Source organism: Lissotriton vulgaris, chromosome 7 (genome assembly GCF_964263255.1).
Source record: "Lissotriton vulgaris chromosome 7, aLisVul1.2, whole genome shotgun sequence".
Lineage (NCBI taxonomy): Eukaryota > Metazoa > Chordata > Amphibia > Caudata > Salamandridae > Lissotriton > Lissotriton vulgaris.
The window spans coordinates 937751982-937767257 of NC_141695.1; the positions used below are offsets into that span (position 1 = coordinate 937751982).

Sequence of the window (15276 nt, forward strand, 5' to 3'; positions counted from 1 at the left end):
AAAACTAAAACACAAATAAAAGGCTTTGGTATTTGCAGTGTCAATAGCTCAAACTCGTGTAAATGCGAGACCTATTGCATTGTAAATGCTTGTTTGAATTGCAATTGAACAGAGACAACTTGCTCAGAGAAATGCCCCCTAGGAAGAAGGTGATATATAGGTTTTTTTTGTTCGTTTCTTTTTATTGGGCCATTCCACAGGTACTGGGGACACGCGTGTTAGTGACCACTGCTCCCAATTGTTCCTATCTTACTATTAAAAAAGCGGATTAGGGGCAATTGTTCTTCCTAGCATTAGAGTCCATGTCACCCGTGCTGCTTTTCTTTGTAACACAAAGGGGCAGCAAATATCATTGGTGTTGCTGGTACAGTGGTGCAGGGGCCTTGTAGAATGTGGAGCCAACTAAAACCAAACCATGGCTGTTTCACTACCCCCAATTGCTTGCATTAGGCCCAAGTACACCCCTGCCATGCCAATACTGCTTTCAGCCACACAGCAGTAGTTCAAGGGAGGGGAAAAGTGAAGCAGAGAATGCACCTTAATTTAGCCTCCGAGACATGGTAAGAGGTTCAAGTGGCATCCCTGTTTTTAACAAATAGCTGAGGAGACAGGCCACTTTGAAAAGCAGTAGCTATCATTCGGAACACTGCAAGATTGCGCTTGTGTGGCCGCCGCGATTTCCAGATAATTACAGATTTGTTGTACTTAATAATAATAATAAGGAAGTTGTACTTGCCACATAATCCATCATATACCACATATTCTGCAGATTTTAACCACTAAAGCATTTGGTTTCTAGCTCAAACGGTTCAAAAGTTACTAAAAAATGAAGCAACACGTGTTGCTGTGCATTGATAGGTCCAGTGCAAAGCTGGACTGGTCACCTTTCTGTTGCTTATTGCTATATTTGGGTATTGAGGAAGTGTTAGAAAGTTTTAAAATGATGATATAATGAAGTTATACTATTTCAAAATGTGCTGAATTATGCAGAATAATTTCCCTTTTCTTGTTATATAATTTACTCAACTCTGTCGCATAATGTAGCACTCTCTTTCTGCATAATTCCATTGGCTCAAGCTATCATGATTGAAGCAGGTGCAGTGGTACTGGGGCCCATGGGTCTGAGGGACACACTGAATTACAATTATGACTGTCTCACTTTTAATGAAAAATGGCATAGGGGCTTATTTTCTGTTTTAGCATTAGAGCTGATGATACCCTCACTAAAAAAAGTGAAACTGAAGGCCAGAAGATGAACGATTGGGAAAAAGAACAAGAAGGAAACAACAGCAACAGTGACAACCAGATACAAGGTGAGGTCCGACTCCATAACTGAGGTAGCTCAAGGGTTCGTTATGATACGAAACATTTCCAGCAAACTGCCTGCCAGCATCATAATCACAGAGGCGCCTGCCCATTGCAATTCACTAAGACCACCATTAATTGTTTTACAACATCCCTGTTCATAATGGGATGTGTTGCCCTGATTCCTGCAGTGTAATCATCTGTAAATAGTAAACAACCCCTGGTCTGTGGATCTGAGAAGGTGATTGGCGAGACAGACATTCTGGCCTGAGCCAGCATCCAGTTCTGGATACTGTATGTCAGTTACTCTTAGTTTTATGTCCAGGGTGAAGTGTTTTTACTACTGAGATGATAGCGCGAAAGAGAGTAATTTCCTACACCTGCACCTTGTGTTCCTGGTAGATAAAGTTTTGCTCACGGTGCACTGATTTCAATGACTTGCAGTGCCATTTTCAGCAATAAACGTGAGTGAATTGTCATTAATATTTTAAGTTTCCTTTTTCTTCTTCATACACTGTAAAGTGATTACCACATGCAATCGAGACTGACGTACACATCCACAAACCTCTTCTCTACCAAATTGTTTTATTAATGATTACATGTTCTTTATTTGAACAGAGAGTCACATTCTGTTTTCTACCTTCACAATCAATTCAAGCAACAACTGCAATGATGTCTGTCTACAAGGTATTGATCATGTAGTAGTGTGAAGCGTCTTTGGTATAGGTGATGTTTGCAGCCTGGTGTTAGCAAGCTGGACCTCAAAGCTTATGTTTAGGGCTTGCTGGGCATAATCGCATGAGCACAAGAGAACATGTTGGGGTAGGCTAGTGGTTAGAGAGAGTCAATGAGATCAGGGTGGTGTGTTTACACCACTGAGTAAGGATCTTAGTGAATTAAATAAATGTATGGAATGTGCCCTTAAGCGTTATGATAACAGGGAGGAGAAATACAGGCATGAGTGTCCATTGGAGGGAAACACAGAGGAGTGTTTATATTAGAAACGTATCCTCCCTGCACAGCTGCATGTCACTATACTGAGGGTGAGAACATTGAACTGGAACAATATCACACCCACTACACTAACCTAACAACTGTATTGCAGGGTAAGTTACACTCGCCTGAACTCAGTCTGTGATGTAGTGGTTGTGCTGATGTAGTGGATACTATAATGTTATGTTAAAAAATAATACAAGCAATATAGTGAGTCAGTAACTTCTGAACCTTTCCCACCTTGCCCACCACAAACCAGTTATGCATTCCTTTGTGTGTTCTTTAAAGCCAGTTAGTTGTAATTGGGAGTCTGCATATGGCATATACTGTAAAGAAAACAGGAGTATGACCCATAAACCAATCGGGATTAGGGTACTAGGTATAAAGATAAAACAATATCCCAAAAGGTATAAATGTAGAGACAATTTATATTGTATGCACATAGATCAGAAAAAGGAGACACTTATTCAAATGATTTTGAAAAAATAAATTTTTTGGTAGTTTTGATATTCAAGCAAAGAAGGCAATTTTCAAGTAGACATAGTTATGTACAGCACACAATCAGATAATTAAGGTGACAACCGAAAAAAAACTTGGTGCACAGTATATACAAGTAAGGTAAGCGACTCATGCACTAACAGAAGGCTCCCGGACCCTTGGCTGGCACGCCCGACTGCATTTACTGCACCCTTGTACTTCACAAGTAATAAGGTCCCTGGTCGCTGAAAGAATCAACCCACGCGATCGTTCCGCGACGCTTTTCGGGACTCTGCAAAAAATTCAGGCCCCTCGTTGCCGATCTTCCTAATTGCCGCTATCCCTTTGAGATGCTGACCTAGATTCTACATACCACTCAGGTCCCTGGCTGCCGAAATTCGATTACCACCATGATTGCTCTGTGACGCCCTTTCACTACCAGACAATTGATTCAGTTCTTGGGCAGTTACACTTACTCCGCCGGATCCCTCCGATCTAGGCCGAGACCCTCCCGCTTTCAGCACCTGTAACGAGACAACCCCGTCCTGAAGATGGTCCGCATTGGTTAAGGACCAAAACATCGTCGACCTCACAGCACAAATTTCAGGCGCATTCTGTTGTGACTCCAATTGAAATAACAAATTGTACTATAGAAAGTCACTGATTTGATGTCACTTTTTGATCTATTCACTGCAAATATTGCACTTTGCTCACCTTGCGCCGTTCGCCGTTGTTCACTAATTCACTTGAGTTTCCACAACTTACTTGTATGTACTGTGAACTAAGTTTTTTTCGGTTGTCATCTTAATTATCTGATTGTGTGCTGTACATAACTATGTCTACTTGAAAATTGCCTGCTTTTGCTTGAATATCAAAACTACCAAAAAAATTATTTTTTCAAAATCATTTGAATAAGTGTCTCCTTTTTCTGATCTATGCAATGCCTGGTGCATACAATATAAATTGTCTCTACATTTATACCTATTGGGAAATTGTTTCATCTTTATATTATGGCATATACTGACACTTTTCTATTTACTTATCTCGAAAAACACATGCTTTTATAGATAAATACTGTTCATTTTATTAATTGCACATAATATTGAAATTGTATTAAACCATTCTACTTGGAATGAGCTTAAGTTATTTTAGTTAAGAGAGCCACAATTTGCTCAAGAATCTCCTACTTCTACCACTGTTTCTCAGCCACATCAGCAATAGGTTAAGTGTGGGCGTAGTGTGCGTACAGGGGCTACGCGGACTGCCACAGAGTTGGCAACAAACTCCGTGGGACTGCGTAACTCCGCTACTAATAACTTTAAGTTAGTTTTAAGTTATATTTTATTATGGGGTGGAGTCAGGCGGTGGGCCATCTCCGCTCCAGGGTGTGTGGAGCTTCGCCTACTCCGCGTTCTCCGTGGAACGAGGGGAAGGAAAATCTCCGCAAGATGCGTGGGCGGAGCAGAGTTCTCTGCCCACGGTTACCAAAGGTATACCCTCTGAAATTACAAGCACTGGCAAGGCCAATAGGTCTCAGCAATGCCTGTTCAGCGTGGCTGAAAGTTACTGAAAGCCCAGAATCACAGGATGTTGAGCTGACGCCGAATCTCTTCGACCCCAAATGTTGAGTTATTGTCCTGCCCCTCCTAATACAAAAATTTGATATGACGTGGACTGGGCTGAACGCATCATAGCACTTTTTTCAGTTATTGAGCCCTGCTATCCATAAGATGTGCTGCTAGACTACATGGCTAAAAGACATTCACATTGTCAAGGGTAATAGCTTGAGCACTGCCGAAATGTAGTTGCTCTGCCAATGCTTGCTCAGGGTTGATGGGGTCTTGCCGAACAAATGTGGAAGTGATAGTGAAAAACAGTTGAGGAGCTTTGAAGTTAAGTCAGGATGTGGCATACTGGCCAGTGCTGTCAACTGGGAGACTGGGGAACCAGGTCAAATCTCGGGGTCGGCTGAACAATTTGTGATTCTGGGCAAATCATTTACGCTCACCCCTGCCTAATATGATGAATGTGGCATTGTGTTAAGTATCTGGTGAGCACTGAAAGCTTTCAAAGACGATTGGGTGGTGTTAGCACTATAGAAAGATGGAGGACAGAACAAGCACCCCAATACCATAGGATTACGCAAAAAAAAACAATGCAGCTATGAGTTAGGCAGTGAAGGAAAGGGTAAAGCAGAAGGAGATGGGCACAAAACAATGGGGAAAAATACCTTAACTGAAGCAGAATCACCAACAAAAATGAATGTGTCATTGTGTAATGTAACTGGTGAACACTTAAAGCTCTCCAATACCCTCTGCTTGTGTTCGTACTATCGTGAGATGGATGACAGAGCGAGAGCTTCAATACCATTGGATCATGCAAAGAAATAAAAGTGCTGTCGTGTTTAAGCAATGTTTTAAGACTTTCATTTAGGTGCCCGCACATGCATTTTAGTGTTCAAGATAGATGGCCTGAAAACACAACTCCTCCTACGGAGTGCTTGATAACAAAGAAAAAAATGTCTCCTTAAACTGGGATCAGTTTAAGGAGACATTTACTTGGTCCATCCACTATGAGTGGTTGGGGGGTTGGGGCAAATATTAGAAGAGGGCATGATGCTCACATGCCATTATGAATGGCATTCACGAAAATAGGAGTGACGCGGAGGTTTACCAGTGGTAGGTTATGGGAGACCTGTAAGCCCACATATAGAACACAACATGTCTCTTTGAGACAGCAATGTCTAGCAGAGACCTAAACAACTTTAGATTTGCCAACAGTACACAGGGTTCACGCAGTTCATTATCTTGTATGTGGATTATCAAGCCAGTAACTGCTAACTGTAATGCCACGGCTCATGCTGACAGTATACTAGAAATAAAATACAAGAAAAAGAAGCAAACAATATACAGGCAGATGCTCCCTGCACTGAAGCTTGTCACCCATTTATAGCTTCTGTGTGCCTCCCCCAGTGTGCAGACTCAAACTTATGCTTTTATGAACTTGAGGCTGCAACTGTTTAAACTGTCATGATACACTAGTTTAAACTAATGTGAGCCGACTGCTGCACAAGGCACCATTTTATACATGTATGTACATCCGTGAGTGTGCCTGCACACATACACATACACATGATGCTTAAAGAGTTCTCATTCAAGGGGCTAGGCAGAGGAGAGTGTGAGAAGCTAGAACTTTACTGATCTCGTGTTGTGCTAAGCAGCTGTGGTAGTTTGCATGTCTCAGATCTGTCCTCAGACCCTGGTAACTAATACCCAGAGACCCACAGTCTGGGTCATCCCCCCCCCGCTTCAACTCAACTGAATCAATGACAAGTAACTACACTACATTGCTATGGATAAAAAGGTCATGTTTAATAAAAGTACGACATAAACATTGGTATAAAACATAAGTCAATATAATCAATTACGGCAATTATCAAAATAAGCATCTGACAATTCAATCTACATATTTGGAAAAAGGGGACCCCTATATAATATAGTAGCACTTGCTATACATAGGGAAGAAACAGAGTTAGGAAAGGTCTATAGCAAAGTGACAGACATTGATTAGATAATACAATTTATGGTTTTTTGTAAATAAAAACCTAGAATGAAACAGTATATTAAGTCCACTTGTGTACAGAAACCAATCAGCAAAATAATTTCTGATATTGCTTTATTGTTTATTGTTGTTGACTATTTTTCTTTTGTTTTCTACTGTTTTTTTTAAATATATATAGTTTTTATAAGTGATTATGTGTTTAAATTTTATATAGTCTTGAATTAAAAAATACAAAAGAGAAAATACAAAATCAATAGACATGAAACATATATACAGTGATGAAGGCAAAGCGGTAGACACCACTACGCGCGTTTCGGCTCTTGAGCCTTCTTCAGGTGACCGTCTATTGTTAGAGTTTCAAAGAGTCCAGGACTCACAGTTAGGTGTGGCGTGGATATAAAAGGTCAGTCGGTAAAGGCAGCTTCTTAAGATCTTGAGATGTGGAACGATGTAGTCCTATAGCTTGTCATATGATGTTATGACATCAGAGAAAAGGAGGTGGTAGAACAGTATAGTGGAGGTAGCTTAGATTCAGATCGTTATTTGTGTTGACATTTGTAAAACCTCCACGAGGATAACTTCCAGTGAGTAGATGGTAAGATGATGAGAGCAATAGTGAAGGAAACGAGTATTTATCTCCACAAGTTGATAAAATATCCGGAGGCGAGCAATAATGATGTATAATTGTTAGCACGAATATTTTGTATCCACCTAAAGATAAAGTAGAAAAGATGTCCCAGGAGCGGAAAATACTATGGAGGATGATCTGGTCATAGCATCGCCCGTGAGGTTTGATGAAAATAGTGACGCTCCTGGTAGAAAAGGACTGGTAGCAGTACTCGACCGCCAAAAGACCACACACCGGTATGCTAGAATGCAAGCCAATGCATTCTAGCATACCGGTGTGTGGTCTTTTGGCGGTCGAGTACTACTACCAGTCCTTTTCTACCAGGAGCGTCACTATTTTCATCAAACCTCACGGGCGATGCTATGACCAGATCATCCTCCATAGTATTTTCCGCTCCTGGGACATCTTTTCTACTTTATCTTTAGGTGGATACAAAATATTCGTGCTAACAATTATACATCATTATTGCTCGCCTCCGGATATTTTATCAACTTGTGGAGATAAATACTCGTTTCCTTCACTATTGCTCTCATCATCTTACCATCTACTCACTGGAAGTTATCCTCGTGGAGGTTCTACAAATGTCAACACAAATAACGATCTGAATCTAAGCTACCTCCACTATACTGTTCTACCACCTCCTTTTCTCTGATGTCATAACATCATATGACAAGCTATAGAACTACATCGTTCCACATCTCAAGATCTTAAGAAGCTGCCTTTACCGACTGACCTTTTATATCCACGCCACACCTAACTGTGAGTCCTGGACTCTTTGAAACTCTAACAATAGACGGTCACCTGAAGAAGGCTCAAGAGCCGAAACGCGCGTAGTGGTGTCTACCGCTTTGCCTTCATCACTGTATATATGTTTCATGTCTATTGATTTTGTATTTTCTCTTTTGTATTTTTTAATTCAAGACTATATAAAATTTAAACACATAATCACTTATAAAAACTATATATATTTAAAAAAAACAGTAGAAAACAAAAGAAAAATAGTCAACAACAATAAACAATAAAGCAATATCAGAAATTATTTTGCTGATTGGTTTCTGTACACAAGTGGACTTAATATACTGTTTCATTCTAGGTTTTTATTTACAAAAAACCGTAAATTGTATTATCTAATCAATGTCTGTCACTTTGCTATAGACCTTTCCTAACTCCAATTCAATCTAAATATCACATCTATGCAAAGTGACAATGAAAATTGGAGGTGATTGATGACAGCATAAGTTCATAATGAGGCATTCCTTCAAATTTCACAGCACTATGGCCTGGATTTCATTCCTTCTGATCAGAACACACATGTGAAACTATCTGTATCCCTGAGAGGTCGTCCCAACTCTCAGCAATCTTAACCACCAGCCTTGATGCCGTCTAAGCCCCAACACCATGTTGTAAAACTGCATGTCCACTTGAATGGCGTCCACGCTGCTTCTAGTCCGAATTTCTAATGGCACATCTGGAGGGGAAGGCTGGGTTGAAGGCCAGCTTAAATAACCCCCACACCACTGTGACTGGAAAGATGCACCATTTGCATCCTTGACTTTCCATCCCCTTTCTTGTGAGACGAAGGACAGGAGACCTGAAAAGCCAAGTCCCATAGCATCTCCTTGCCTCGGACCAGAATGTTGTGAGAGCAGAGGAAGGGGACTGCTCCACGGGGGCCACAAGCACTGCAGCCACTTACACTGAGTGTTCTGCCCACTTTTATGAGTCCAGTGTTCTAGTCAAGCAACTAGTCTTGTCTTTTATCTCTTCCCTATCACTAGAATACCTTTAGTGTTCTATGCTACTCCAATTTTGTCATGTATTATAGGGTCACAGAGGATGTGAATCCTAACCGACAAGGATTCCCAGGGCGTTGCCACAAAGTGACCCTCTCTCAGTACCAGATCTACCTGTGACATCACACCCATGTCAGTAAACTGCCACCTTCCCTCTTATTATTTAAGAGAACTGGCTCCTATATATGGCATCAAATACATCTTTGATGCCAAGAGGACATAAAGAAATATCACATTGCGTAAGAGAGAGCTCTGAAGATTAGAAGGAGGTGAATTCACCTTGGAGAGTGGCAAAACCTAGAAACCATGCCAATATAGGCAAGTAAATTAGGTTGATAGCATTCAAACAACTGTCACATTATTGGAACATGTATCTATCTATCTATCTATCTATCTATCTATCTATCTATCTATCTATCTATCTATCTATCTATCTATCTATCTATCTCCATCCAATCTATCTAATACAAAAAGAGCACATATGCACTGTGGAGGTTTCAACCTGCTGAGAAAAAGGGAAAACTAGCAACAAAGGATGAAGCTAAAAAAAACAGGCATGAATGGGCAGCACAAGGAACATCCAGAAACCATCAATAAGAGGATTGCATGTTTGAATATTTCATAACCATTTTGTTTGAAATTGACGACATACTCTCTTTGATGCTTTTTTTTATTTGTTCTGTATACAATCTTGCAGGAATGTAATTGCATTATGCACTTGCCATTAAATTCCTTTAAACTGTATAAAGTAACAAAAATGATACTTAGTTTGTGCCTCTCAGACTTGATTTGAAAAGTGGCGTCACATTCCAGACTCTGTTCACTGCTGTGTTTATATTTAACAAGCCCCATACTGCTTGTAAATTCAAATCACAAATACATCTCATTACGATAAAGGAGATTCCACACAAGGTAATACCATGAATATCTGTTTGGTTGTACTGGAACCACAGTGCAGAGCTGTATCTGCTGCTCACTTGACGTGCCAGTGCATTGAGACTGTAGGCACCATCAGTAGAGTGCTAGCTATTGTTCTTGAACTGTACTGCACAACAGAGACAGTTTATGGCAACAGACACACTAGAAACAGCCCTCAAGAAATGCTCAAACCAATATTCGATTTAAAAAAAACCCATAAAAAACAAGTTGAACCAAAATAGGCCTGTGTATCATGTGCGCCTCAAATAACAACACAAGGTCCATGTTTATATACTCCAACAAGACATGTGCAGCTGAATGTGCTCACAATTAGCATACTTCTATACTTTGTGCATGAATTCTATTTTATTGACTGGTATGTCATGTCCGTGTGCTGCCACAAAACCAAGGTATAGTCAATACTGAATGGTAGAAACTCTAATGATTCAACCAAACAAAACATTAATGAGCAAATGAATGATATATCTAGAGCAGAAAGCAGCAGTTGGTCCTTATAAGTCTGAAGCTCACAGCGACAGCAATAAATTGTGGTACTGTTTGGCTAATCATTAGGTTATCACATTATGGAATTATCACTGTTTGTAATACTAAACAAGAGTGATGACCCTAAAAGGCAAATTTTAAACTGGCATCAACAGAAGATGGCTTACCATATGAAAAGTGTATTTAGAAGACCTATAGTGGGTGGAGTTTGTGATTACTAGAGCTATATGTTCTAAATCAGGATTCAAAAAATTGTAGATGCACAACGAGTTCTGAAAGATTAATCTATATACATGTATTAATTTAATTGAAACTTTGCAGTTTAACAACACTGTTTTTAAAGCAAGATTGTCACACAGCTCAAGAGATATTGCTGAAGATTGGATTTATCACATTATGCATCCAGGCAAACATCACGGGCCCGATGTAGGTAAATCTACATTTACCACTTCATAAATACCGAATCATACCGAATCGGTATTTATGAAGTGGTAAATTAGAGGGGGGGAGATGTAGGTATTTCAGATTCGGTAAATACCGAATCTGTAAGATTCGGTATTTACCGATTCTGTAAATACGGATTTGGTATCCCCCATTGCTTCCTATGGGCCTTGAAGCCCATAGGAATCAATGGGCATTACCGAATCGGTAATTACCGATTCGGTAATTACCGATTTGTGCAAGGGTGCAGGGGGTGTCACTTTGACACCCTCCAGCACCCAAAAAAAGGCATGTGAGCCATGTGGCACACAGACATGCCCTAAGGGCATGTCTGTCTGTCACATGGCATAGGTGTGCATGCACACATGTGCATGCACACCTGGATTCGGTATTTTAACACCCAATTGGATTGGGTGTTAAAATACCGAATCTGAAGGGCCTGTGGGACTGAAAGTAGTCCCACCTACACCCCAAATTTAAAAAATCTGTAAAATTACCGATTCGGTATTTTTGCGATTCGGTAATTTTACCGAATCGGTAAAATACCGAATCGGACAAAAAAAGGTCCCCTACATCTCAGTAGGCCAAATACCGGTCGGAAACGGCCGAAATCGGCCGTTTCCGACCGGTATTTGGTACCTACATCGGGCCCCAAGTCTCTTGCATTGGGCCCACTGGGCATCTCAAGGAAACACTTGCCATGCTTCAGATGGAAGTGGTGTTGGAATGCTGTGAGTACAACAGTGTGGCTCTACAGTTTGGAGATAATGTTACTTTGAATAATTAGTGAAATGTTAGTGTTGTTTGAGTGTCCCATCATAATCATCAAAAAAGACAGCTGAATATGAGAACGGGGAAGAGCATTAATGCAATGACTTGTCTCTCCTTAATGAGTGGTATACTATTCTATGGTGTGCCTTGTTACATGTTATTTACTTTAATGAGGTAATTTCAAATATCAATTTTGTTTGTTATTCACACCTGAATTGCCTTTGATCTTCGTCATACATAAATGAGTATATTGTATAATAAAATGTAAAAGCATATGTTGTGCTGTCTATTAGTCACACCTGGGCATATGTATCACCCAAAAACAATGAATGATTTATTTCAAGTTAAATTGTTCCAAAAAGTAACATTCCTACCTGAATAAAATGATGATCTTCTTTCCCAATACATAAAAAATCATCAATAAGTACTGACCCTTGATTCTCTAAGTTCTGATTTCCTGAAAGGGTATTTGTATCACTTGAAATGGGAATCCTAAACTGGCTTTCAACTGAATCTGTTGTCAAACATACATCATGAGAGTATGTCTGTAGAAAAGCTCTGACTCCATCAATGCCAACAAAATGGGAGGCAGGAAGTGCAGTGAAGTCAACACCAGATGTGTCTCGGAGCTGAGATTCCCTCCAGCTGTGAAGCCTGATCGCCAAAAGAAGAATGATCAGGAAAAGGAACAAGAAGGAAACAACAGCAAGAGTGATCACCAGATACAGGGTGAGGTTTGACTCCATGTCTGCGGGAGCTGCAGGTTTACTTAGATCATGAAGCATTTCTGGCATACTGTCTGCCAACACGATGGTGATAGTAACTGAAGAAGAGAGAGGAGTCTGCCCATTGTCCTTGACTAAGACCACCAGGAATTGTTTAGTGGAATCTTTTTCGATAATGGGGCGGGCGGTCCTGATTTCTCCAGTGTGAAGACCTACAGTGAACAGACCCTGGTCTGTGGACCTCAGCAGAATGTAGCTGAGCCACGCATTCTGACCAGAATCAGCATCGACAGCCACGACTTTAGTGATCAGATAACCTGGTTCAGAGGAACGTGGAGCCATCTCCACCCCAGACGACCCATCTGTAGTGGAGGATGGGTATAATATTTCAGGAGTGTTGTCATTCTGATCCTGTATGAAGAATGTCACAGAGACATTACTCATCAGAGTTGGAGATCCGCCATCTTGAGCTTTCACTTCAATCTGAAACTCTCTGAACTCTTCAAAGTCAAAGGAATTAAGTGCATAGATCACACCAGATTCAGAGTTAATGGATATGTAAGAAGAAAGTAGAACATCTTTAATGTGCCCTTCAGTGATGGAATAACTGATTCTTGCATTCTGACCGATATCAAGATCTTTTGCCCTTGCTGCAAAAATGGAAGTTCCTGAAGATATATTTTCCATTATGTAGGCGCTGTATGAGGCGCGATCAAATGCTGGGGGGTTGTCATTCTCATCTGTGATCTGTAAATGTAGTGTTTCTGCTTTAAACAATGGGGGAGTCCCGCTGTCTGTGGCTTTGATTGTTATGTTATATTGTTGGACTTCTTCCCTGTCCAAAAGACCACTAGTCACCAAACTGTAATATGTTCCAATCGACTTCTTTAAATGAAAGGGGAGATGAGGAGGGAGGGAACATGTAACTGTTCCATGTTCTCCTGCATCTTGGTCGAATACCCGCAGAAGGGCGATGACTGTGCCCACAGGGCTATTCTCTGCAACTTGATCGAGCAGAGAGGACAGTATGATCTCTGGGGCATTGTCATTCACATTGATAACTTCTATCAACACTTTGCATTTTGAAGAAAAACTTCCATCACTGCCACGAACATCTAATTCGTAAAACTGTTTGACTTCAAAATCCAGGTTTTCTCTCAAAACTATTTCTCCCGTTTTAGAATGCAATGTGAATGTTTGTAAATCCGTGTCCATACCGTTATTGAATGAATAGGTTACTTCTGAGTTCAGTTCCTGATCAATGTCTACAGCTCTTACAGTCGTCACTGTAGTTCCCTTTGGCACGTTTTCCAACACACTGACTTTATAAACAGACTTGTCAAATACGGGGGCGTTGTCATTGTAATCAAGAACTGTGACCTTGATCTGCACTGTGCCTGACCTTGCAGGTTTTCCTCCATCTATGGCTGTGAGGACCAGTTGGTGAACATCTTGTTCTTCCCGGTCCAGTGAATTCTCCAGGACCAGCGCTGCATGCTTTGTGCCATCTGCTCTTATGTTTACATCCAGGGTGAAGTGCTTATTAGCGCTCAGCTGATAGTACTGGAGAGAGTTATTTCCAACATCTGCATCTCGAGCGCCTGGAAGCTCAAATCGTGCGCCAGGCACTGTGTTTTCATTGACCTGTAGTGTTATTTGATCATCAATAAACGTGGGCGAGTTGTCATTAATATCTTGGATTTCTATTTCTACTGCATACACGTTCAAAACTCTTTCTAAAATAATCTGTATTTGTAACAGACAAGGGGCAACACGTCCACACACCTCCTCCCTGTCAATCCTGTCATTGACGATTAAATGTGCCTTAACGGAGTTGAGAGCAAAAGACTGCTTCCTACCTCTGTACTCAATCCGGGCTCCGCCTTCCGATAACTCCTTTGTATCCATCCCCAGATCCAGAGCAACATTCCCAACAAAAGAGCCTTTCCTCATCTCCTCGGGAATGGAATAACGCAGCTGACCGGAAGCGGCTCCACAGACTGTCAGCAGAGCAACGAGAAGCAGCAGAGGAGCCCCGGAGTAACAGCGCCTCTCCTGAGCCCCGGAGTAACAGCGCTTCGATGACTGAGCCCCGGAGTAACAGCGCCTCGATGACTGAGCCCCGGAGTAACAGCGCCTCAACGTCTGAGCTACGGAGTAACAGCGCCTTGGTGCCCGAATCCCAGAGTAACAGCGCCTCGGTGTCTGCTCCATGGCGAGCTGCGGAGTCCAGTGGTTCTGATAAATGGTTCGTCTTCGATTGTGAAAAGAATAACCCGTTTGACGGTGACGTGGGTTAAGGTGCGCCCGCTTCGTACTAAGGTTATTAAAGGAATACCCTTCTTCAATCTGTTTCTGAGCATTCTCGGCTGTTGTACCACGTGGTATACTAAAGATCTACTGTAATTCTCTACTTGGTGAACAGCGGCGCTCGGTGTCCGAAGTAATAATTTCAAGTGCTGAAACTTTTGAAACATTCCTGCTGAACAAGCTTCGGGCGTTGTTTTCTTGCTTAAGGACGAAAATCAAAGATCTCTCTCTTAATTGCACATGTAATAAATGCCCTTTCGGGTCCATGCATGATATTAGTGCTTTGAGACTGCGTTCAAACAACTTTTTACATACACCTTTGTAAGGATCATGCGACAGATATGTGCCAGAAGTGACACGTTCAAAGTCACACTTTATCACCCAGGCCCCCGTTTCTAGGTGAATACGGCAGTCCTGTAATTCGACTGCCACATACGATCCTCTTGCGGACTTGTTACTTCCGGTGAAATTAGGCGCTGGAGTATCAATTAAACGAGGGGCGCCAGAGATGGTGCGAGCCTGTCTAATCGCACTTGTGAGTGTTTATCTCCTAATTCGCACTCATTCAGTTCTACATCGTTAATCTATTTTGTGACTTGGTGAATATCGTCTTCTAGGACAGAAGAGCAAATATTTATCGGTCATCCGTCTAGTTTGCTACAAACATAAAGCCAGGGCTTTAAGTGGGCCGAGTCTCAAGGGGTCGGAGCACCGGCAGTTTTTTAAAGGGAGCCTCGAAACGGGTCTCTATCGGGCTCTGTTTTGAGCCCTGGCACATGCTCTCCGTTTTTTTTTACCGGACTGCAGTGACAGCAGTTTGCTGTCACTGCAGTCAGGACAAAAGTGCCAG

The 15276-nt window shown here is 41.4% G+C and overlaps 1 pseudogene; it reads right to left on the reverse strand.

Annotated features, from left to right (window-relative positions):
• Positions 1-11735: 11735 nt before the first annotated feature.
• On the reverse strand, positions 11736-14330 carry LOC147702752 (protocadherin gamma-A11 pseudogene; annotated as a pseudogene).
• Positions 14331-15276: the final 946 nt, after the last annotated feature.